At 47.0% G+C, this 24,602-nt stretch overlaps 1 long non-coding RNA gene across 1 annotated transcript; it reads left to right on the forward strand.

Moving 5' to 3' along the window:
• The first annotated feature begins 910 nt into the window (after positions 1-910).
• LOC126106843 (uncharacterized) lies at positions 911-24,602 on the forward strand. The gene is made up of 2 exons (XR_007523397.1): positions 911-980; positions 23,807-24,602. It is a non-coding gene; the product is annotated as an uncharacterized LOC126106843 (long non-coding RNA).

Genomic DNA, 24,602 nt, shown 5'->3' on the forward strand with positions numbered 1-24,602 from the left:
GCCGTGGTCTCCGAGCTGCTAGTCCATGCTGCTGCAAACGTCGTCGAACTGTTTGTGCAGATGGTTGTCGTCTTGCAAACGTACACATCTCTTGAATCAGGGATCGAGGCGTGGCTGCACGATCCGTTACAGCCGTGCGGATGAGATGCCTGTCATCTCGACTGCTAGTGATACGAGGCCGTCGGGATCCAGCACGGCGTTCCGTATTACCCTCCTGAACCCACCCGATTCCATATTCTGCTAACAGTCATTGGATCTCGACCAACGCGAGCAGCAATGTCGCGATACGATGAACCGCAATCGCGATAGGCTGCAATCCGACCTTTATCAAAGTCGGAAACGTGATTGTACGTATTTCCCCTCCTTACACGAGGCATCACAATAACGTTTCATCAGGCAACGCCGGTCAACCGCTGTTTGTGTATGAAAAATCGGTTGGAAACTTTCCTGGTGTCAGCACGTTGTAGGTGTCGCCACCGGCGCCAACCTTTTGTGAATGCTCTGAAAAGCTACTCATTTGCATATCACAGCGTCTTCTTCCTGTCGGTTAAATTTCGCGTCTGTAGCACGTCATCTTCGTGGTGTAACAATTTTAATGGCCAGTAGTGTATTTTTGGAGGGACTCGCTGCCGCGCGATCGCTGTCTGCGAGAGGTGACGGTGCCGGCTGGGTGCGCAGGTGCTGAGCCTCAACCTGACCAACCTGCTGATCCTGCTGGTGCTGAAGGCGCTGCTCTTCGGCGCGGGCGTCTTCTCGTTCGGGCTGCTGGGCAAGCACCACTACGGGCGCGCCGCCACCGCCCCCGACGGGGGCGTCACGGAGGCGGAGCTGGCGCTGGCGCTGGCCTTCCTGTCCGGGGAGGCGGCCCCCGGGGGCGGACACGAGTGCCTGCAGCGCGCCGCCTGCCTCGCCCCCAGCACCGCCTCCAGATACGCCGTCGCCGCCTCCGCCGCGCTCACCGCCGCCAAGGCCTTCCCCGGGTACTCTCTTCTTTTTCTTATTTGTTTTGCTTTAGGCAGTGTAGAGGGTAGATAAAAAAGAAATAAGAGGATAAAAGAAAAAGTTGAAAATTTGGGAAGCAATGGTGAATAAAAAGGGGGTTTTAAAATCGTTAATGACCGTGAAAAAGGGAAAGGATGAAATGCGAATCGGACTTCGTATTACAGAAAAGCTATCGGACTTACAAGGGAATGGTCAGACTTGTCATGTCGAAACCTGTGTTGCTTTTTTTACCACTGTGAGTTAACATTGCAAGAAGTCTGTATGCAGAATGTTAGCTGCTGACGTGACCTGGAAGTCTGTAAACAATTTTATGAAGTAAGACATTATTGTCGCATGGTTTCCGCGCTTATAACTGCGTCTTGTACAACCCTGACCTCTCTCGCTACGTTATACCAACGTCATCTAGGGACAAGGTGGGCCGCTCTCCTTGCCACAGCAGTGAGAGAGCTGATTCCCCTAGTGACAACGATCGTATGATAATTAAACATTCGTTGACAAATATGGCCGATATGTTATCTACAACATTCTTTCCAAATATCTATGAAATAGACACAAATAAATATACGGTTTAGAACACGTCCAAATTTTATTTCTTGTAATTACCGCAAAAATGCGAAACATTGATACAATGTTCAAAACATAGGTTTTTGATGCACCAAGAACATACAAGCAAAGATGACATATGACAGCCCTGCGAATCACAGACGTTGTTAGATGTCCTAGACAAAACTGGGCTGTGTTAGGAATGAATCAGGCCTAGTATCAGTATATTGCGAGAAGTGCCACGCATATTTAATCAAATTCTGAAACCGTGGGGAGGAAAATTGATAATGTACTACTGATTGCAGCTTGAGAATATTCTCACGGTGATAGACAGGAAATTGCAGTGATCTGCACACAATAATTTTCTCTGTAAGTTTTCTGTAAAATACCTACCTCTGACGGAAAAATTCTCTGTCTAAAGGTTGAATTACGTTCGTCGTGCCGGGTGGAATCTGAAGTATCTCTACTTCTTTGTCACGGTGGGCTCGAAATACAGCTTTAAATGAATCAGACCTTTTATGGCCTGACCACGAATCTAGAAGGAGAAGAGATTTGTTCCCGCAGAACGGAAGAAAAGCATGACGTATGGAAAGCGTAACGTTTTCATTTCCCATTTTTACAGACTTCGATGCGTCTACCACAAGATTGTTTGCGTAGAACATTGTTCTTTTGACACGTGGTCCAAAACGTACAGTTGGTTCTTAAAGACACACATATAGTTTAGGGAGCAATGAACCATCCAGATTAATTATGTGCGTTATAATGTATGAATGGGTGAGTACAGTCGTGGACTGCGCAGTCGCCTCAATATGTTTTTCCCCTTTGAATGACAGTGTTCTTTTCGCACGCATTTCTTTTTGAAAACCTGACTGATCTGCATTGTACACGTACGATTCACTAAAACTAGCGATCTTATTTTTTGCATTCGTAAGAAAAGCTTCTATCATTTCGATTTGTGTCACTTCATTTTCCGACCTGTTTCCCGATACAAATTTTGTAATTTTTCTTTCCCCAATTTTATGTGATCCTTTGAAGCGACTACCCGGCCGTAGTGGCCTTGCGGTTCTAGGCGCTACAGTCTGGAGCCGACCGACCGCTACGGTCGCAGGTTCGAATCCTGCCTCGGGCATGGATGTGTGTGATGTCCTTAGGTTAGTTAGGTTTAAGTAGTTCTAAGTTCTAGGCGACTGATGACCTCAGAAGTTAAGTCGCATAGTGCTCAGAGCCAGCCATTTGAAGCGACTAATCCAACTTTGAAAAGCTGTAAATTCTTTAGCGCCTAACGCGTTGGCAATCTCTAAAGCGCAATCACGCAAGTTGACACTAAATGACTGTTGTCTGGCATCGGTAAATAGCTCAAAAAGTCGCGTATTTATCTAAATGGTTCAAATGGCTCTGAGCACTATGGGACTTAACATCTGAGGTCATCAGTCCCCTAGAACTTAGAACTACTTAAACATCACACACATCCATGCCCGAGGCAGGATTCGAACCTGCGACCGTAGCAGTCGCGCGGTTCCGGACTGAAGCGCCTAGAACCGCACGGCCACCGCGGCCGGCTCGCATTTATCTCCGTCGCAATTTCCAGTCGACTCTTACGTCGTCCAGCGACTTCCTTTTTCCATCTATACAATTCACGTTCAGAACGGACAAAGCGATACTTATTTTGAACAGTACTGACACGTAGGCGTTTCTTACCACTTTCGTTCAACCAATACGTCACCGCTTTTTCTTTGTCTGATAAGGTAATTGTGGTTGCTGGTGTTACTTTCGGAGATAATTGATGATGGTACGTGGCACTATCACTCGAAGAGTCTTCACGAGTGCAACTTTCGTCGGTGTCTTCGCCGTCTGTAAATTCACAGTCTGCAATATCGAGTGTTTCAGTTGTTTCTAGCCACATGTCTGCGCCATTTACATGCTCTTCTGGAAGTTTAACAACCATGTCGCACAACACATAGTCTTCACTCGTGTTTTCTGTTGATTGCTTCATTTGGCGTCTGTGGTATATCTCCATGGCAAGCAGCAAAACATTTACAGGGTTCGCCATCACCTGTGAGGGGGGATTGAATGTTCACCGTAAAGTGGCTTGCGGAGTATAGATGAACATGTACAGAACATCTTTCACATCTCTAACCAGAAATTAAAAAAAGGACGCGCATGCCACAGAAACGAATATTCGTTTCCCCTTTCCACCAAAACCGTGCAGCGATATTCCTCTTCAGTGAACGCTGCGATAAGACGGCCGCACTTGCCGACCATGCGCACAACGCTCGCGACTCGCCATTTCCAGGGGTATCCAGCCGTCACTGCAAGCGCCAAGCAGGAAACACAGCCATGTTCCTGATTTTTTTTTTAGGTGACTTCCAGTTCCTGTCAGCAGCTACAATTTTGCATACGGACCTTTTGCACAGTTAAATAACAGTGCTAAAAAAAAGCAATACACGTTTCGGCATGACAAGTCTGACCATTCCCTTGTTAGTGATTCGGAAAACATATTGTTGGGGTGGTCCTTGTGGCGTTTCGGAACAAAAGTCAAACCAGTTTCCACTACAAAAATTATTCGAAAGAGAACAGAGAATAACAAATGTGATTAACAGGGCGAAATGGCGTAGATAAGAGTTCATTCATTACCAAGTTAATGTCTTCTTTCGCGCGGCGTCCAGGGCTTGTTCTCCAACAATCTCCAGCTTCATTTCTGCATGAAAAGTCGTAGCTGCTCCAAAATCTTTCAGTAAATTTCATCGTCCAGGAATTACTAATGTCTACAAATTAAAACCATCCTGATATTGAATGGAATGTGTTTTACGTTGCTGCTTCCATCCTCCAAACTTCCACAATACGTCTGCACATCAATAAGTTTTTTTCGTCTTAATCAGACCGAGACTAACGAATAAGTTGAGTTAAGCTTCCGCTCTCGAGAGACAAGAGCGGGTAGAAAACAAAAAGAGTTACAATTTTTGTACCTTCATTTTCTTATAAATATTTTCTCTGCCGTCGAGCGCTCATACCGCTGCGACGGTATAATTTATATCTGAGGAAACGAGTGTAGCGCGGCGAAATTCGAAGTCCCGCTACAGCAGCACTTACCATACAGCCAGCAACAGTAATAACTGTACAGACTTCCCAACATGAAAACTTTTGAGTTAAAGCAACAGAGCGAGCTTAATTTTATATCGTACACTAAGGAGACAAAAGTCATGCGGTGCCTCCTTATACACTCCTGGAAATGGAAAAAAGAACACATTGACACCGGTGTGTCAGACCCACCATACTTGCTCCGGACACTGCGGGAGGGCTGTACAAGCAATGATCACACGCACGGCACAACGGACACACCAGGAACCGCGGTGTTGGCCGTCGAATGGCGCTAGCTGCGCAGCATTTGTGCACCGCCGCCGTCAGTGTCAGCCAGTTTGCCGTGGCATACGGAGCTCCATCGCAGTCTTTAACACTGGTAGCATGCCGCGACAGCGTGGACGTGAACCGTATGTGCAGTTGACGGACTTTGAGCGAGGGCGTATAGTGGGCATGCGGGAGGCCGGGTGGACGTACCGCCGAATTGCTCAACACGTGGGGCGTGAGGTCTCCACAGTACATCGATGTTGTCGCCAGTGGTCGGCGGAAGGTGCACGTGCCCGTCGACTTGGGACCGGACCGCAGCGACGCACGGATGCACGCCAAGACCGTAGGATCCTACGCAGTGCCGTAGGGGACCGCACCGCCACTTCCCAGCAAATTAGGGACACTGTTGCTCCTGGGGTATCGGCGAGGACCATTCGCAACCGTCTCCACGAAGCTGGGCTACGGTCCCGCACACCGTTAGGCCGTCTTCCGCTCACGCCCCAACATCGTGCAGCCCGCCTCCAGTGGTGTCGCGACAGGCGTGAATGGAGGGACGAATGGAGACGTGTCGTCTTCAGCGATGAGAGTCGCTTCTGCCTTGGTGCCAATGATGGTCGTATGCGTGTTTGGCGCCGTGCAGGTGAGCGCCACAATCAGGACTGCATACGACCGAGGCACACAGGGCCAACACCCGGCATCATGGTGTGGGGAGCGATCTCCTACACTGGCCGTACACCACTGGTGATCGTCGAGGGGACACTGAATAGTGCACGGTACATCCAAACCGTCATCGAACCCATCGTTCTACCATTCCTAGACCGGCAAGGGAACTTGCTGTTCCAACAGGACAATGCACGTCCGCATGTATCCCGTGCCACCCAACGTGCTCTAGAAGGTGTAAGTCAACTACCCTGGCCAGCAAGATCTCCGGGTCTGTCCCCCATTGAGCATGTTTGGGACTGGATGAAGCGTCGTCTCACGCGGTCTGCACGTCCAGCACGAACGCTGGTCCAACTGAGGCGCCAGGTGGAAATGGCATGGCAAGCCGTTCCACAGGACTACATCCAGCTTCTCTACGATCGTCTCCATGGGAGAATAGCAGCCTGCATTGCTGCGAAAGGTGGATATACACTGTACTAGTGCCGACATTGTGCATGCTCTGTTGCCTGTGTCTATGTGCGTGTGGTTCTGTCAGTGTGATCATGTGATGTATCTGACCCCAGGAATGTGTCAATAAAGTTTCCCCTTCCTGGGACAATGAATTCACGGTGTTCTTATTTCAATTTTCAGGAGTGTATATTCCGTGTCTAAAGATTGCCGTGTGATGCCTTACAGGCCCACATAAGGTGCTCCATGTGATGCTTGGGTTTTAATGAGCCAGTTCCGTTTGCATCATTCGTGTACGTGGTTCTGCTTAAATGAATGAAATCAGTTTTATTATTGTCTATTTTATCGAAGTAGTTTTCTGTGTAAGTTTGAGTATTAAGGTGAAGGAAGGGTTGTTTGGTTCCCTGTTGTCGCTTCTGATTTCAGAGATCGGAACAGTGGCGGCGTGACGGCGAATATACACGAAACACAAACGAAGGCACACACACGAGACACTGATGGCGATGACCTCTGGCGCGCGAATGTTCACTGTGCGAGTCCGGGGACCTGCCAAGAGAGGAGGAGGCGGAAATGGAGTGGGAGAGCGAGAGGGGAGAGCAGAGATGCCACAGGCACGGAAGATAGGGGGAGGGAGGAAGGGGGAGGGGAAGCCTGGGGGAAGAGGGGAGGAGGGAGGGGACGGGGGAAAAGGAAAGAGAAGGGAAGATAAGGGAGGGAGGGTGCCTAAAGGAAAGGACACCAGAAGTGGGGGGTGGGGCAGGGTCAAAGCTGATAGGAGGGGTAGATGGAGGGGAGGAGGGCATCATCAGGGAGAGGGAGTTGGCGAAAGCCACCTCGGGAGAGCGTAAGGAGGGTGGAGAGATGGAGACCGGGTGGAACGTGGGAATACAGGCGCGGCAGCGGGCGGGGGTGGGAGAGGATCGGGGAGACGAGCGGGTGAGGAGGATCGAGTTTACGGGAGGTGTACAGGATCCGTATCCTTTCGAGGAAAAGGAGAAGGTGGGGGAAGGGGATGAGATCATAGAGGATCCGCGTGGGGGAGGGGAGACGAATGTGATAGGCGAGGCGGAGAGCGTGGCGTTCAAGGATTTGGAGGGATTTGTAAAAGGTAGGGGGGGGGGGGGCGGAGATCCAAGCCGGATGGGCATAACAAAGGATAGGGCGGATGAGGGATTTATAGGTGTGGAGGATGGTGGAGGGGTCCAGACCCCACGTACAGCCGGAGAGGAGCTCGAGGAGACTGAGTCGGGAGTGTGCCTTGGCTTGGATCCCTTTCCACTCCGTACTGCCCGCTATATCCTGAGCCGGCCCAGGCTCCAAAGATAGACTTCTGCCGCAGGGAATCGATAGTGCCTAAGCCAAAGATATCCCTGACGCCAGTCCCGCCAAGGTTCACATTTGCTCGAACTGTCCAAAATATTCTTCAAACCAATCACGAATAATACCCAGTGAAACGGCGCATTGTCATCCATAAAAATTTCATCATCGTTGTGAACATGAATTCCATGAATGGCTGCAAATGGTCTCGAACTAGCCGAACATAACCATTTCCAGTCAGTGACCGGTTCATTTGGACCAGAGGTCGCAGTCCAGTCCATGTAAACACAGCCCACACCATTATGGAGTCACCACCAGCTTGCACAGTTCCTTGTTGAGAAACTGAGTCCAAACCTTCGTGGTGTCTGCGCCACATTCGAAACTTACCATCAGCTCTTGCCAACTGAAATCAGGACTCATCTGACCAGGTCATGGTTTTCCAGTCGTCTAGGGTCCAAACGACGTTGTTGGCTAGAAGGAGCGCTGCAGGCGATGTAGTGCTGTCAGCAAAGGCAATACCACGTTTGTCGCACGTCTCACTTTGATTTCTGCTTTTATTTCATCCAGTATTGACTGTCTGTTAGTATTAACAACTCTACCCGAACGCTGCTCATTTCGGTCGTTAAGTGAAGGCTGTCAGCCTCTGTGTTGCCGTTGGTGAGAGGTAATGTCGGAAATATTCAATTTCCTAACGATCTCCAAAATGGTATATCCTAAGCGTCACCATTACGCTTTCAAAGTCTCATTAATTACCGTCGTGCTGCCATAAACACCTATGTTCAAATGTCAGCTCCACCAATGCACTGCCCTCTTATACCTTGTGTACACAATCTACCGCCATCTGTATATGTGCATATCGCTATTCCATCACTTTTCTCAGTGTAAGGGGTAGTCAAATGAAGACCGAACACCCACCATAAGACGACGTGTGACCGCACAGTTGTTGCGTTTCGAGACTGTCACAGCTGCGCTATGGGAACGCCATAGTGCCACATCACAGGTGCACGCGGCTGTTGGATTATCACCTTCGTTGTTGGCGGATTGGTCTGGTGGATTCGTATAGCTGTCATACACTGAAGCACCAAAGAAACTGGTATAGGTATGCGTTTTCAGAGATACGTAAACAGGCAGAATACAGCGCTGCGGTCGACAACGCCTATATGAGACAGCTAGTGTCTGGCGCAGTTGTTAGATCTGTTACTGCTGCTACACTGGCAAGTTATCAAGATTTAAGTGATTCTGAACGTCGTGTTACAGTCAGCGCACGCGCCACGGGACAGAGCATCTCCGAGGTAGCGATGAAGTGGGGATGTTCCCGTACGACCATTTCACGAGCGTACCGTGAATATCAGTAATCCGGTAAAACATCAAATCTGCGACATCGCTGCGGCCAGCAAAAGATCCTGCACGAACGGGACCAACGTCAACTGAAGAAAATCGTTCAACGTGACAGAAGTGTGCAACCCTTACGCAAATTGCTGAAGATTTCAGTGCTGGGCCATCAACAAGTGTCAGCGTGCGAACCATTCATCACCAATATGAGCATTCGGAGCTCAAGGCCCACTCGTGTATCCTTGACGACTGCACAACACAAAGCTTTACGCCTCGCCTTGGCCTGTCAACTCCGACATTGGACTGTTGATGACTGGAAACATGTTGCCTGGTCGGGCGAGTCTCGTTTCAAATTGTATCGAGCGAATGGACGTGTACGGGTATAGAGACAGCATCGTGAGTCCATGGGCCCTGCACGACAGCAGGGGACTGTTCAAGCTGGTGGAGACTCTGTAATGGTGTGGCGGCGTCTGCAGTTGGAGTGATATGGGGCCCCTGATACATCTAGATACGACTCTGACAGGTGACACGTCCGTAAGCATCCTGTTTGATCACCTGCATCCATTCATGTCCATTGTGCATTCCGACGGACTTGGGCAATTCCAGCAGGACAATGCGACACCCCACTCATCTAGAATTGCTACGGAGTGGCTCCAGAAACACCCTTCTGAGTTTAAACACTTCCAAACTCCCAAAACGTGAACATTATTGAGTATACCTGGGATGCCTAGCAACGTGCTGTTCAAAAGAGATCTCCACCCCTCGTTCTCTTACGAATTTATTGACAACCCTGCAAGATTCGTGGTGTCAGTTCCCTCCAGCACTACTTCAGACATTAGTCGAGTCCACGCGACTTCGTGTTGTGGCACTTCTGCGTGCCCCTCCACAATATTAGACAGGTGTACCGGTTTCTTTGGCTCTTCAGTGTAGTGTCGTACGTCTAGCGCCTGCCATTCCTCTAGTCAGCTGTATAGCAGACGTAGCTTTCATTCCTCACCCGCTCATTACACGGACTCCGGCGATCACATGGAAGCAAGTTCCTCGAGCGTAGAACACAATCGGGCGAATGCTATGCTTCCGCGATATGGTTGGTAAGCACTGCACCACCCGCCGGTACAGCCCGGATTTTCACTGTGTGATTTTCACATCTTTGGCGACCTGAAGGAAAACACGCGTGGAAGTCAGGTTCGGTCGGACGAGGGAGTGTAAGAACGGGTGCCATTGCGGGTCCGTCAATCGCCAATAGCGTTCTCGAAACAGGAATTAATCGTCTCCTCTCCCAGTAAGATAAATACCTTCACGTGTGTGGTGATTGCCTTTGAATGGAACCATTCCATGTGCCCTCTGTAGCGAATGTTCCGTTTTCATTTGACTGCCCCTCATAAATAGTACAAAATGCTGAGGCGCTTACGTCACATCTACATCAATACTCTGCAAGCCATCTAACGGTGTGTGGCGGAGGGTATTTCTGACACCACTAATGATCCTCGCCTTCCTGTTCCGTGCGCGAATGGCGCGTAGGAAGAGTGATTTTCTGGTAAGCCTCTGTATTGGCCCTAATTTCTTGAGTTTTCTCGTCGTCGTCATTAAGCAAGATATACGAGGGTCACTCCAAAAGAAATGCACACTATTTTTTTTAAATCCATCTTTTATTCTACACGTTTGAAAGTTTTACAGTGTGTAGATACATCCTTTAGGAACAATATTTTCATTTATCCACATAATTTCCATCCCTCTCAATTGCCTTACGCCATCTTGGAACCAGCGCCTGTATACCCGTGTGGTGAAATTCTGGACCAACCTGTTGGAGCCACTGTTTGGCAGCGTGCACAAGGGAGTCATCATCTTCAAACATTGTTGCACAAAGAGAGTCTTCCAGTTTCCCAAAGAGATGATAGTCACATGGAGCCAGTTCAGGACTGTAAGGCGTGTGTTTCAGTGTTGTCGATCCGAGTTTTGTGATCGCTTCCACGGTTTTTTGACTGACATGTGGCCGTGCATTGTCGTGCAATAGCAAAACATCCTGCTTTTGCCGATGTGGTCGAACACGACTCAGTCGAGCTTGAAGTTTCTTCAGTATCGTCACATATGCATCAGAATTTATCGCGGTTCCACTTGGCATGATGTCCACAAGCAAAAGTCCTTTGGAATCGAAAAAACCCGTAGCCATAAGTTTTCCAGCAGAAGGTGTGGTTTTGAATTTTTTTTCTTGGGTGAATTTGCATGATGCCACTCCATTGATTGCCTCTTCGTCTCTCGTGAAAAATGACGGAGCCATGTTTCATCACCTGTCACAATTCTTCAAAGAAATCCATCTCCACCACTGAGCGGGGTGGCGCAGTGGTTAGCACACTGGACTCGCATTCGGGAGGACGACGGTTCAATCCCGTCTCCGGCCATCCTGACTTAGGTTTTCCGTGATTTCCCTAAATCGCTTCAGGCAAATGCCGGGATGGTTCCTTTGAAAGGGCACGGCCGATTTCCTTCCCCATCCTACCCTCACCTGAGCTTGTGCTCCGTCTCTAATGACCTCGTTGTCGACGGTACGTTAAACACTAATCTCCTCCTCCCTCCTCCATCTCCACCATTCTCGTACTGTTCCAAAAGTTCGCTGCATACCGTTTTTCTTGTTTCTTTGTCAGCCACTGTCAGCATCCTGGGAACCCACCTGGCACAAACCTTTTTTAACGCCAATACTTTCAGTATTCTGCTAACACTTCTGTGGTGTCACCGCCAGACACCACACTTGCTAGGTGGTAGCCTTTAAATCGGCCGCGGTCCGCTAGTATACGACGGACCCGCGTGTCGCCACTGTCAGTGATTGCAGAACGAGCGCCGCCACACGGCAGGTCTAGAGACACTTCCTAGCACTCGCCCCAGTTGTACAGCCGACTTTGCTAGAGCTGGTTCACTGACAAATTACGCTCCCATTTGCGAAGACGATAGTTAGCATAGCTTTCAGCTACGTCATTTGCTACGACCTAGCAAGGCGCCATTATCATTTGCTATTTATCTTGTGATGCATGTACCGTCTGACCGATGTTCACCAATTATGGATTAAAGTTAAGTATTCCAGAAGATCCGTACTTTTTTACTAGACTCAACTACATTAATGTTCCAGACCTTACGCCAGCCTGCGTGAGCTTAACGCGTGCCTTTCGGCTACCAATCATAGTGGCTTGGCTGTCTTGCCAAGTCACAACAATTTCCTTCCCCTATACCGACGTAGCGTGACACTTCGTTCACTGTGATGCGTCTGCGAGCAGTCACCAATTCGTTAACTCTCTGCACATTGTCTGGAGTGTGTACAGTACGAGGCCTGCCACTGCGATGACAGTCCTCAATATTGCCGTGTCCACTTTCATCACGTAACCTGCTTGCCCACCGACTAACTGTACTGCGATCGACAGCAGCATCTCCATTCTCCTTTTTCAACCTCTTGTGGATGTTTCCCACTGTCTCGTTTTCACAGCACAGGAATTCTGTGACAGCATGTTGCTTCTGACGAACGTCATGTGTAGCAGCCATCTTGAAGACATGCTGTGACAGCGCCACTCACGAGAACAGGTTGAACTAAGTTTGAAAACAAGCGGGAAGGATGTATCTACACACTGTAAAGCTTTGAGACATGCAGAATGAAAACGGTATTTTTACAAAAATAGTGTGCGTTTCTTTTGGAGTGGCCCTCGTATATAGGAGTAAGTAATATGATGTCCGACTCTTCCCCGCGAGTGCTCACTCTAAATTGCAATAGTTAACCTCTCAATGATCCACAATGCCTTTCTTGCAGCGTGTGCCACTGGAATTTGTTGACCATCTCGGTGACGCCCTCGCGCCGAGTAAACGATTCCGTCACGAAACGTGCCGCTCTTCGTTGGATCTTGTCTATCTCTTCTACACTCCTGGAAATTGAAATAAGAACACCGTGAATTCATTGTCCCAGGAAGGGGAAACTTTATTGACACATTCCTGGGGTCAGATACATCACATGATCACACTGACAGAACCACAGGCACATAGATACAGGCAACAGAGCATGCACAATGTCGGCACTAGTACAGTGTATATCCACCTTTCGCAGCAATGCAGGCTGCTATTCTCCCATGGAGACGATCGTAGAGATGCTGGATGTAGTCCTGTGGAACGGCTTGCCATGCCATTTCCGCCTGGCGCCTCAGTTGGACCAGCGTTCGTGCTGGACGTGCAGACCGCGTGAGACGACGCTTCATCCAGTCCCAAACATCCTCAATGGGGGACAGATCCGGAGATCTTGCTGGCCAGGGTGGTTGACTTACACCTTCTAGAGCACGTTGGGTGGCACGGGATACATGCGGACGTGCATTGTCCTGTTGGAACAGCAAGTTCCCTTGCCGGTCTACGAATGGTAGAACGATGGGTTCGATGACGGTTTGGATGTACCGTGCACTATTCAGTGTCCCCTCGACGATCACCAGTGGTGTACGGCCAGTGTAGGAGATCGCTCCCCACACCATGATGCCGGGTGTTGGCCCTGTGTGCCTCGGTCGTATGCAGTCCTGATTGTGGCGCTCACCTGCACGGCGCCAAACACGCATACGACCATCATTGGCACCAAGGCAGAAGCGACTCTCATCGCTGAAGACGACACGTCTCCATTCGTCCCTCCATTCACGCCTGTCGCGACACCACTGGAGGCGGGCTGCACGATGTTGGGGCGTGAGGGGAAGACGGCCTAACGGTGTGCGGGACCGTAGCCCAGCTTCATGGAGACGGTTGCGAATGGTCCTCGCCGATACCCCAGGAGCAACAGTGTCCCTAATTTGCTGGGAAGTGGCGGTGCGGTCCCCTACGGCACTGCGTAGGATCCTACTGTCTTGGCGTGCATCCGTGCGTCGCTGCGGTCCGGTTCCAGGTCGACGGGCACGTGCACCTTCCGCCGACCACTGGCGACAACATCGATGTACTGTGGAGACCTCACGCCCCACGTGTTGAGCAATTCGGCGGTACGTCCACCCGGCCTCCCGCATGCCCACTATAAGCCCTCGCTCAAAGTCCGTCAACTGCACGTACGGTTCACGTCCACGCTGTCGCGGCATGCTACCAGTGTTAAAGACTGCGATGGAGCTCCGTATGCCACGGCAAACTGGCTGACACTGACGGCGGCGGTGCACAAATGCTGCGCAGCTAGCGCCATTCGACGGCCAACACCGCGGTTCCTGGTGTGTCCGCTGTGCCGTGCGTGTGATCATTGCTTGTACAGCCCTCTCGCAGTGTCCGGAGCAAGTATGGTGGGTCTGACACACCGGTGTCAATGTGTTCTTTTTTCCATTTCCAGGAGTGTATCATTCCTATCTGGTAAGGATCCCAGGTAGTTGAACAATACTCAAGAACCGGTCGAACAAGCGTCTTGTAAGCCACCTTTTTTTAGCGGATGAGTTACATTTCCTTAAGATTCTTCCCATAAATCTCAGTGTGGCATCCGCTTTTCCTACCATTGACTTATGTGGTCATTCCACTTAAAGTCGCTCTGGACGGATGCTCCTACACAAATGACAGCAGTTATAGTTCCCAGTAATATGTCATCGACAGCGTAGTTGTATACTAGTGGATTTCTTCTCTTATGTATACGCAATATGCTACATTCATTGAAGTTCAAGGTGTCCTGCCAGATCCTGCACCATTCACCAATCCACTGTAGATGATTTTGCAAACCTTTACTGTCCTCTGTCGCTTCTACTTTGTTACAAAGAACAGCATGTTTCTACTACATCATTTATGCACATTGTAAACAGTAGCAATACTGTCACACTTCTTTGCGTTACCCTCGAAATAATAATAATAATAATAATGAGTGGGCGGGGGATCCCTCGCAGGGCGGTTCCGCCGCCGCTCCATAAGTTCTTTAACGCCACTACGGCGACTTGTGAGTGAATGAAATGATGATGAAAGACACTCAACACCCAGTCGTTTCGAGGCAGAGAAAATCCCTGACCCCGCCGAGAATCGAACCCGGGACCCCGTGCGCGGGAAGCGAGAACGCTACCGCAAGACCACTAGCCACGGACACCCCTGAAATTATCTTCACATCTGTCGATTTTGTGCCGCTCTGCAGGAAAATTAAAGAGACCTTTGGAGATAAGAGAAACACTTGTATGAACATCAAGAGCTCAGATGGAAACCCAGTTCTAAGCAAAGAAGGGAAAGCAGAAAGGTGGAAGGAGTATATAGAGGGTCTATACCAGGGCGATGTACTTGAGGACAATATTATGGAAATGGAAGAGGATGTAGATGAAGATGAAATGGGAGATACGATACTGCATGGAGAGTTTGACAGAGCACTGAAAGACCTGAGTCGAAACAAGGCCCCGGCAGTAGACAAGGTTCCATTAGAACTACTGACAGCCTTGGGAGAGCCAGTCCTGACAAAACTCTACCGTCTGGTGAGCAAGATGTATGAAACAGGCGAAATACCCTCAGACTTCAAGAAGAATTTAATAATTCCAATCCCAAAGAAAGCAGGTGTTGACAGATGTGAAAATTACCGAACAAACAGTTTAATAAGCCACAGCTGCAAAATACTATCAGGAATTCTTTACAGACGAATGGAAAAACTAGTAGAAGCCGACCTCGGGGAAGATCAGTTTGGATTCCGTAGAAATACTGGAACACGTGAGGCAATACTGACCTTACGACTTATCTTAGAAAAAAGATTAAGGAAAGGCAAACCTACGTTTCTAGCATTTGTAGACTTAGAGAAAGCTTTTGACAATGTTGACTGGAATACTCTCTTTCAAATTCTAAAGGTGGCAGGGGTAAAATACAGGGAGCGAAAGGCTATTTACAATTTGTACAGAAACCAGATGGCAGTTATAAGAGTCGAGGGACATGAAAGGGAAGCAGTGGTTGGGAAGGGAGTAAGACAGGGTTGTAGCCTCTCCCCAATGTTATTCAATCTGTATATTGAGCAAGCAGTAAAGGAAACAAAAGAAAAATTCGGAGTGGGTATTAAAATCCATGGAGAAGAAATAAAAACTTTGAGGTTTGCCGATGACATTGTAGTTCTGTCAGAGACAGCAAAGGACTTGGAAGAGCAGTTGAACGGAATGGATGGTGTCTTGAAGGGAGGCTATAAGATGAACATCAAAAAAAGCAAAACGGGGATAATGGAATGTAGTCGAATTAAGTCGGGTGATGTTGAGGGTATTAGATTAGGAAATGAGACACTTAAAGTAGTAAAGGAGTTTTGCTATTTGGGGAGCAAAATAACTGATGATGGTAGAAGTAGAGAGGATACAAAATGTAGACTGGCAATGGCAAGGAAAGTGTTTCTGAAGAAGATAAATTTGTTAACATCGAGTATAGATTTAAGTATCAGGAAGTCATTTCTGAAAGTATTTGTATGGAGTGTAGCCATGTATGGAAGTGAAACATGGATGGTAAATAGTTTGGGCAAGAAGAGAATAGAAGCTTTCGAAATGTGGTGCTACAGAAGAATGCTGAAGATTAGATGGGTAGATCACATAACTAATGAGGTGGTATTGAATAGGATTCGGGAGAAGAGAAGTTTGTGGCACAACTTGACCAGAAGAAGGGATCGGTTGGTAGGACATGTTCTGAGGCATCAAGGGATCACCAATTTAGTATTGGAGGGCAGCGTGGAGGGTAAAAATCGTAGGGGGAGACCAAGAGATGAATACACTAAGCAGATTCAGAAGGCTGTAGGTTGCAGTAGGTACTGGGAGATGAAGAAACTTGCACAGGATAGAGTAGCATGGAGAGCTGCATCAAACCAGTCTCAGGACTGAAGACCACAACAACAACAACAACAACAACAAGAGCGATGTGTTGTGTGTGTTGAGTTCTGGCGCAAGTCTCGAATCCAGTCGAAAATTTCTTCCGATACTCGATAAACTCGTATTTTTCCACTAAATGGCAGACGCCTTCGTGAAGTCGGGAGACACGGCATCAACCGGATCGCGGATGTCTGCAATGCAATGATGTGGATCTCACGGAGGCACACAGCGAGCTGAGTTTCGCAAGATCTCTGTTTGCGGAATCGATGTTGATTTTTATAGAGGAGGTTTTGTTCTTCAAAAACGTAATAACACCTGAACGTAAAAGATGTCCCATAATTCTACAATGGATTGAAGTCAACAATGTGGGCTTATAATTATGTGCAACTGTCCTACAGCCCTTCTTGAAAAAGGGAATGACCTGCGCTATTTTTTCCAGTTGCTAGGTACTCTTCGTTCCTCCACTGACGCACAGGTCTGTCCTTACTGTGGTTCCACATGGGGTATTTTATTCGAGATAGTTTGAGGCTATATGTACACATAAAAGTTCTCAATTTTAAAAGTATACAAGGAAACAGTCGATACAGGGTGTCCCAGAGGAATGGTATGACAGGAATATGACAGGGACGATCACACAAGGCAGAAGGGTCCGGTAAACATGGGCTTTAAAATGTATACCGTAGGAACTATGTGCACTTGTTCAGCAGAAGAGATTTGTTTCACAGTAGCGAAGATGAAGTAGTGCTCATAAGACATGTACTTTAGAGCCCACCTTTACTGGACGTTTTTTCTTGTTTTGGTCCATACTACCTCCTCCAAAAATATGGAAAGCCAGCAGTAGAAGATATTTGCTTCACAGTATCGAATGAAAAAGTGTTAACAGCACTATACAGGGTGGCCCATTGATAATGACCGGGCCAAATATCTCACGAAATAAGCATCAAAATAAAAAAATACAAAGAACGAAACTCGTCTAGCTGGAAGGGAGAAACCAGATGGCGCTATGGTTGGCCTGCTAGATGGCGCTACCATAGGTCAAACGGATATAAACTGCGTTTCTTTAAATAGGAACCCCCATTTTTTTATTACGTATTCGTGTAGTACGTAAAGCAATATGAATGTTTTAGTTGGACCACTTTTTTCGCTTTGTGATAGATGGCGCTGTAATAGTCACAAACGTGGTATCACGTAACATTCCGCCAGTGCGGACGGTATTTGCTTCGTGATACATTACCCATGCTGAAATGGACCGTTTACCAATTTCGGAAAAGATCGATATCGTGTTGATGTATGGCTATTGTGATCAAAGTGCCCAACGGGCGTGTGCTATGTATGCTGCTCGGTATCCTGGACGACATCGTCCAAATGTCCGGACCGTTCGCCGGATAGTTACGTTATTTAAGGAAACAGGAAGTGTTAGTCACATGTGAAACGTCCACCACGACCTGCAACAAACGATGATGCCCAAGTAGGTGTTTTAGCTGCTGTCGCGGCTAATCCGCACATCAGTAGCAGACAAATTGCGCGAGAATCGGGAATCTTAAAAACGTCGGTGTTGAGAATGCTATATCAACATCGATTGCACCAGGAATTGCATGGCGACGACTTTGAACGTCGTGTGCAGCTCTGCCACTGGGCACAAGAGAAATTACGGGACGATGACAGATTTTTTGCACGCATTCTATTTAGCGACGAAGCGTCATTCACCAACAGCGGTAACGTAAACCGGCATAATATGCACTATTGGGCAACGGAAAATCCACGATGGCTGCGACAAGTGAAACATCAGCGACCTTGGCAGGTTAATGTATTGTGCGGCATTATGGGAGGAAGGACAGTTGGCCCCCATTTTATCGATGGCAATCTAAATGGTGCAATGTATGCTGATTTCCTACGTAATGTTCTACTGATGTTACTAAAAGATGTTTCACTGCATGACAGAATGGCGATGTTCTTCCAACGTGATGGATGTCCGGCACATAGCTCGCGTGCGGTTGAAGCGGTATTGAATAGCATATTTCATGACAGGTGGATTGGTGGTCGAAGCACCATACCATGGCCCGCACGTTCACCGGATCTGACGTCCCCGGATTTCTTTCTGCGGGGAAAGTTGAAGGATATTTGCTATCGTGATCCACCGACAACACCTGACAACATGCGTCAGCGCATTGTCAATGCATGTGCGAACATTACGGAAGGCGAACTACTCGCTGTTGAGAGGAATGTCGTTACACGTATTGCCAAATGCATTGAGGTTGACGGATATCATTTTGAGCATTTATTGCATTAATGTAGTATTTACAAGTAATCACGCTGTAACAGCATGCGTTCTCAGAAATGATAAGTTCACACAGGTACGTGTATCACATTGGAACAACCGAAATAAAATGTTCAAACGTACCTACGTTCTGTATTTTAATTTAAAAAACCTACCTGTTGCCAACTGTTCGTCTAAAATTTTGAGCCGTATGTTTGTGACTATTACAGCGCCATCTATCACAAAGTGAAAAAAGTGGTCCAACTAAAACATTCATATTTCTGTACGTACTACACGAATATGTAATAAAAAATGGGGGTTCCTATTTTAAAAAACGCAGTTGATACCCGTTTGACCTATGGCAGCGCCATCTAACAGGCCAACCATAGCGCCATCTGGTTTCCCCCTTCAAGCTAGACAAGTTTCGTTCTTTGTAGTTTTTTCGTTTGACGCTTATTTCGTGAGATATTTGGCCCGGTCACGATCAATGGACCACCCTGTATAGTTAATATGGTGCAACAAAATTTTTTGCTCATTTGCCCAGTAACGTAAAATGTCTGACAGGTAGCAAAGCAAGTTTTAAATCTAACTTAAAATCATTTCTCCTGGACAACTCCTTTTATTCCACTGCCGAATTTCTACTTAAAAACTGGTAACTACACTCCTGGAAATTGAAATAAGAACACCGTGAATTCATTGTCCCAGGAAGGGGAAACTTTATTGACACATTCCTGGGGTCAGATACATCACATGATCACACTGACAGAACCACAGGCACATAGACACAGGCAACAGAGCATGCACAATGTCGGCACTAGTACAGTGTATATCCACCTTTCGCAGCAATGCAGGCTGCTATTCTCCCATGGAGACGATCGTAGAGATGCTGGATGTAGTCCTGTGGAACGGCTTGCCATGCCATTTCCACCTGGCGCCTCAGTTGGACCAGCGTTCGTGCTGGACGTGCAGACCGCGTGAGACGACGCTTCATCCAGTCCCAAACATGTTCAATGGGGGACAGATCCGGAGGTCTTGCTGGCCAGGGTAGTTGACTTACACCTTCTAGAGCACGTTGGGTGGCACGGGATACATGCGGACGTGCATTGTCCTGTTGGAACAGCAAGTTCCCTTGCCGGTCTAGGAATGGTAGAACGATGGGTTCGATGACGGTTTGGATGTACCGTGCACTATTCAGTGTCCCCTCGACGATCACCAGTGGTGTACGGCCAGTGTAGGAGATCGCTCCCCACACCATGATGCCGGGTGTTGGCCCTGTGTGCCTCGGTCGTATGCAGTCCTGATTGTGGCGCTCACCTGCACGGCGCCAAACACGCATACGACCATCATTGGCACCAAGGCAGAAGCGACTCTCATCGCTGAAGACGACACGTCTCCATTCGTCCCTCCATTCACGCCTGTCGCGACACCACTGGAGGCGGGCTGCACGATGTTGGGGCGTGAGCGGAAGACGGCCTAACGGTGTGCGGGACCGTAGCCCAGCATCATGGAGACGGTTGCGAATGGTCCTCGCCGATACCCCAGGAGCAACAGTGTCCCTAATTTGCTGGGATGCAGCGGAGCGGTCCCCTACGGCACTGCGTAGGATCCTACGGTCTTGGCGTGCATCCGTGCGTCGCTGCGGTCCGGTCCCAGGTCGACGGGCACATGCACCTCCCGCCGACCACTGGCAACAACATCGATGTACTGTGGAGACCTCACGCCCCACGTGTTGAGCAATTCGGCTGTACGTCCTCCCGGCCTCCCGCATGCCCACTATACGCCCTCGCTCAAAGTCCGTCAACTGCACATACGGTTCACGTCCACGCTGTCGCGGCATGCTACCAGTGTTAAAGACTGCGATGGAGCTCCGTATGCCACGGCAAACTGGCTGACACTGACGGCGGCGGTGCACAAATGCTGCGCAGCTAGCGCCATTCGACGGCCAACACCGCGGTTCCTGGTGTGACCGCTGTGCCGTGCGTGTGATCATTGCTTGTACAGCCCTCTCGCAGTGTCCGGAGCAAGTATGGTGGGTCTGACACACCGGTGTCAATGTGTTCTTTTTCCCATTTCCAGGAGTGTAGCTCTTCATCCAGACCGTGAACGCCCAAGGGATGTCTACCAGCTGTCGTGTCACCCCCTGCCTTGCAGATGCTGTACGGAGGGGCATGTGGTCAGCACACCACCCTCCCAGCCATTTTCCAGACTTACCACACTGCTGAGCACTCCCACCCGCCAAGCAGCTCCTTAACAGGCATCTCGAGGCTCAGTGGATCCTGTATTAAAAACTGCCAGCAAGTTAAAAGAAATGATCCTTGTTTTTAAGTGTAATTGCACGAGTAGGACTAAAAATAGTGTGTTCATTCATGTTAATACTAATCAACTCCTGGCAGATTAAAACTGTGTTTCAGACAGAGACTCGAACTCGGTAGACGGTAGTGCACTTGCGCGAGTTCGAGTCTCGATCCGACATACAGTTTTTTAATCTGCCAGGAAGTTTCATATCAGTGCACACTCTCCTGCAGAGTGAAAATTTCATACTTAATACTAATCACGTATACATATCGTGTAAACTGACTCATTCTGCATCATTTTGATAAAGCAGTCATTCAAATGATCTACGGAACATGTAACTAACTAACTAAGCTCGGCAACCCCTCGGTGCTATTCGAAAGGAGTAGGCTGTGTGCTGGCTCCAGGTTTCCTCTCTACCTCCCTTCATCCATAACAACACAAATTCAAAACTTCACCATAGAATCACTCATCACAGTCATCCACACAACAGAGACACACACTTCTCACTCCATAACCAACGTTAGTCCGCCTCAACTAGGACCTCGTCACGAACAGCAGTGCAGGACTCCTGCATCTGCTCCGCTATACTATATATATGTCCAGTCTCCTAAGATATTCTGTAGTTTCCTTTACCCAGTTGCTTTTCACTGCATTAATCATTACTACATTAAAAGACTTACTGATCCGACCATCTTCACTCATCCCGTGTACATCTCCTGATGCTGTTTGTAATCATTTCTGTTTGTTTGCACAGACCATTTGTCAGTCTCTTTAGGCAGGTCCCCTCTTCTCAGTTGGTCTTTAGATTTTTCCAGTACTTTCCTCTCTTGATTCTCTATCTTCCTCATTTTTGTTCTTCCCTCGATTGGTATTGTTTCTGAGATGTACCAGGCCTCTCGTGACACTGTTGCATTATAGTGCCTCAGTTTAACATCGATGAAGACACTTCTTTTCTTGTAGTGGTTCCACATGAGTCTGTGCGTATTCTGTAGTTTAGTGATCCTTTCTTCATTAGCTGTCAAGCTCAATCCTGTTTTTTGTATAATCTCTCTGAAGCATTTGAATTTTTCAACTTGTGTTACCTTTCCATACCTAGTTTCCAGTATCTGTCTGTTGAGGATTTTATGTCCATGTATTATGCTTCTTCATGTGGAAGCTGTACTCCTGTTTTGGCTGTGATTTTGTGTGGTGTCTCCAAATCTTCTTTGGTTTCTTTTCTATTATTTATTATGATGACCATATCATCAGCACAGGCCTGACTTTTGTGTTGGCACTTCTTCCCTTGTGTCTCTTCATCTTTCCCCTCTTGACTCCTTAGCCCCATGTCCTGATTATTTTCTCTGCAAGTGGATTAAATAGAATGGGTGACAGGCCACCTCGCTTTCTCACTCCTGTCTCGATTTCGAATGATTCCGAGATCTCTCCTAAGAATTTAACTTTGGATGTTGTATTTGTTCAAGTTAACTGCATTAGCTTTCTGGTCTTTTTATTCTCCTTTATTTCTTCCCATGTGTTGCAGAGTGTTCCCCTGTCTATAGAGTTGTAAGCCTTCTTAAAGTCAAGGATTGATATTGTCGTGTTCCTGGACTTTGACATTGTTAATATGTTCTCAGGCACCAGATCTGTTCACTGCATGATTGTTGGATGCATGATGTGCAAATACATTGAAATGCAGTGTCACATTTGTCCACGCTATTACACTAGAATGTAGGCAAAAGGGGTGAACAGATTTCACCTTGAGGGAGGGGAGGATGGATCTTGCAGTAGCCTTAAAAATGCCTTTGGGAATGGTGAACTCATCACAAAAATAACCTATATAACAGTCTTGTTCATTCTCAATGAAAATAGGAGAAGTACCATACTGTACTAGTTCTGATCTGTCACTGGCTGGATGAAGGGCGTTGGAAGGGAAGGAAGGAAATTGGTACTTGATGTTACAACTTTACGGTTTACATGCTTCAGGAAAAAAATGTACCTTTGCTAAAAATAAAACAAAAAATATTTATGAAGTATTTAAAATATCAGCATCAGTAGCAACTGGAAAGGTACCAACATGCAATAATTTATGCCATTAAAAATTATCTAACTGTGAGATCACTTGCTTAAAAGGAACATTTTACGAGCTGCTCTGAAGCATACAATATTTTATATTGTTTTAATGTTGTCAGATAATATGTTGTAAAGCTCTATCTCTGCTTGTAATGGTCCAGTTTGCTTAATTTCTGTATGTTAGTTTTCTGTATCCAGTAACAGTTTTTGTCTGGTACTTTATGTGTGACCATCCTGGTTTGTATGAAAATCTGACCTCTATTCTCTTAATTTTTCTTCCCAAATAATGTAATCTCCAAGAAATATAAGTAAGACAGTATAAGGACTTACAGTTTCTAAACAGTGCTTTGTGTGAGTTGGCATGAGGTATATTTTCGAGGGTCACTATAATCCTTTTTTCTGTTTTAAAGCACCTCGCACTTGCCTGAGAGTTTCCCCCGAAAACAATTCCTTATCTTACGAATGAGTCCACCTGTGCACAATCTCCATTTCTGTGTAATCTGTTGTTGTGAATCCTGCTAAAATTTTGATACAACAACAACAACATAGTTCACACGTTCACCTCATTTTAAGTAATCTTAAACCCGAGGCCCAAGACATGAAGTGAAATTCACTATTTCTAGTTTCTTTATAAATAGAGTTTTTTCTGGAGTTTGTTTTCTCTGTGTTTATTATAAGGCTATTTTAGAAAAGGCACTTTGCAGTTTGTGATACACCTAAAAGAAGAGCATTAATTCTGGAAATTTCAGTTAAATTAAATTGTGTCACTAAGTACCTTCTGTTCCAGTGTGATGGGATACAACCCTCGTTATGAAGAAATTGTATCTGGAATGAGAACAGCAGTGGAGTTCAGCAAGTCAGGAGGATTGTGCGCAGAACGCTACAAGTGTTCTGACAAGTAGCAGCCACCTCCAGCAGATCTCAGAAGAGCAAGACTTTCAGTGAAAGTAGCTGTTGTCTCTGTGATGGTGGCTTGGCAGGTTGTCACCTGTGTTTCTCAACCTGTGCCACACACTTTCTGGAGTCTATTATAGCTTTCACACAAGACTACACCAAAAGGTGACATGTGCAGACACTTAACAAATATGTACTCAGTTCAACAGAATATTTTGATACTATATCATTGATTCATCACTGTTGTTCCACATCCATTTATTTAAGAAAGGGAGTAGCATGAAGTTTACACATTATAGCAGTGAATCTCATGTAATAAAAATATTATTAAATCTAAAAAAAATGGAACATATTTCGAAACTTACAGATCTCATTAGACTTTTAAAACATGCAGCTATTCTTGTAATTTGAAATAGCTGTTTCAACTATACGTAAAATAAGGGCAAAGCGACCACTCATCTCTAATGGATGGACTGATGTGTGGAACATTGGAACATATAGCAAGACTCAGTTACATGTTTCTATGCTCCTCACATCAGTCTGTTACAGGTAAGTGATTGCCTTTCCCTTATTTTATATATTTTTCCATCCAGAATTTTCCATTATTGTTATAAATAGTTTTGGGGGAATTTATTGTATGCATTTTGTACTGAATGAATTAAAAATAAATTTACTCATAAGAATCTCCA

This window comes from Schistocerca cancellata, chromosome 10, assembly GCF_023864275.1.
Source record: "Schistocerca cancellata isolate TAMUIC-IGC-003103 chromosome 10, iqSchCanc2.1, whole genome shotgun sequence".
Classification (NCBI taxonomy): domain Eukaryota; kingdom Metazoa; phylum Arthropoda; class Insecta; order Orthoptera; family Acrididae; genus Schistocerca; species Schistocerca cancellata.